This window comes from Ciona intestinalis, unplaced genomic scaffold (genome assembly GCF_000224145.3).
Source record: "Ciona intestinalis unplaced genomic scaffold, KH HT001053.1, whole genome shotgun sequence".
NCBI lineage: Eukaryota > Metazoa > Chordata > Ascidiacea > Phlebobranchia > Cionidae > Ciona > Ciona intestinalis.
In genome coordinates this window covers 1-1,821 of record NW_004191374.1, presented here as the reverse complement: position 1 = coordinate 1,821, position 1,821 = coordinate 1, and the positions used below count along the sequence as shown (strand labels likewise).

Here is a 1,821-nt window from a genome sequence, read left to right as displayed (position 1 = left end):
TTCGGGTTATCTACGGTTATCCTGTCCGTACTTACGTACCTGGAGATCTATCAAGAAATTTAATTTATTTGTTTCAATTAATACAAAAGATTGTTTGTTCTTGAAGCCTCTAAGATTAATTGATAGGCTCGATCGACTTGTCGCAGACAATAATGAATGTCTAAAGGAAAGGAAGATAAACCTGTTTGTTATAGAAACACCTGAAGTAGAGGTGCAAGGTCGCTTTCGCCCATTTTATGATAATCTTTACACCTCCGTTATTTAATTTGCGAATGTGTTCATCTTTGGCATTTATAGAGTTTTAACGTTGTTGGCAAGGTCCACCAGAGAGGAGTTTTGTGCAGTTGTAATCTAAACACTTTACTCTTCTACTATTCTGCAAACTAATACGATTCCTGTAGATTATAACTGAAAACACATAGTTATCATAGGTAGTAAACAAATTAGTCAGAGCAATTGATACAAAACCATTTAACGCCGATACTTTTAGCGTCACTAGGTATATCAATATTCTTATATTTACAGTTATAATTTTGTTATAAAAACATTTATGTGGATTAATATGTACTATTTTTGCGTTCGTGCAAATAAATATATAAACACGAAATTCGAGTAATTAATACTCTCCACAATATTTAACATCCATCCCCGCACTTTTTTGAAGAAAATGATGTTTCATTTTTTAGGTATTCCGTTGCGCTATAACATATACAAAGCTGGATCGGGAGAAAATTCCATAAATATATTTTTATGACGAATATTAATATTCAGTTATAAAAAAAAGTTGAAATTAATTTTTTTTTCGATGGGGATAACATGTGAGTGACCTACATAGATGTATGCGTAAGTTATATTTTCGTCGAAATATTTTAAAATTTAATACTTGTATGATTCGGGTTATGACCCTCATACCTGTTTGTATTCTGAACCCTTCCCCGCACTTTTTTTGAAGAAAATGATGTTTCATTTTATAGGTATTACGTAGGGCTATAACATATTCGAAGCTGGATCGGGAGAAAATTCTATAAATATGTTTTTATGACGAATATTAATATTCAGTTATAAAAAAAGTTGAAATTAATTTTTTTTTCGATGGAGATAACGTGCTAGTGACCTACATAGATGTATGCGAAAGTTATATTTTCGCAAAAAAAATCAAAAATATAATATTTATATGATTCAAGTTATGATCATACTTTTTTATATTTAACATCTATCCCCGCACTTTTTTAAAGAAAATAATGTTTCATATTTTAGGTATCACTTAGCGCTATAACATATTCGAAGCTGGATCGGGAGAAAATTCTATAAATATGTTTTTATGACGAATATTAATATTCATAATTAATATTTTTTCGAATTTTAAATTTTTCATTTTAGAATCGGTACCGCTGGGGTCTAGTTAGTACAGTGTCCAAATTTTAGGTTAGTGGTACCAGTAGAAAGTATCGAAAATGGCCGCTAGAATATCTGTATTCCAGGATCACCTTGGTAAAATGTATATAGTTTACTATTTTTGCGCCCTCTGCCCGCATGTAGTTAGACCTTCATTGTCTTATGCTTTCTTAATTCTCTGGTATCTTACAAAAATGTTGGTTGCTATGTAACCACTATACAAGCATAGCAGCAGGTTAAAACCATAGCTTATGGTTTTAATCTCTTTGGCTTATGTATATATATGATATATAAGCGTATAGTTAAAACCAGAGTCCGTATATAAACGGACTCTGGTTAAAACCAAAGAGATTAAAACCATGGGAATAACATGCTAGTGACCTACATAGATGTATGCGTAAGTTATATTTTCGCCGAAATATTTTG

At 31.2% G+C, this 1,821-nt stretch overlaps 1 long non-coding RNA gene across 1 annotated transcript in view; it reads left to right on the top strand.

Annotated features, from left to right (window-relative positions):
* Positions 1 to 390, top strand: part of LOC113475573 — a 1,239-nt gene extending 849 nt beyond the window's left edge. The window contains exon 2 of the long non-coding RNA XR_003397317.1: positions 212 to 390. This is a non-coding gene — a long non-coding RNA (uncharacterized LOC113475573). The remainder of the gene's footprint in view (positions 1 to 211) is intronic.
* The last annotated feature ends 1,431 nt before the right edge of the window (positions 391 to 1,821 follow it).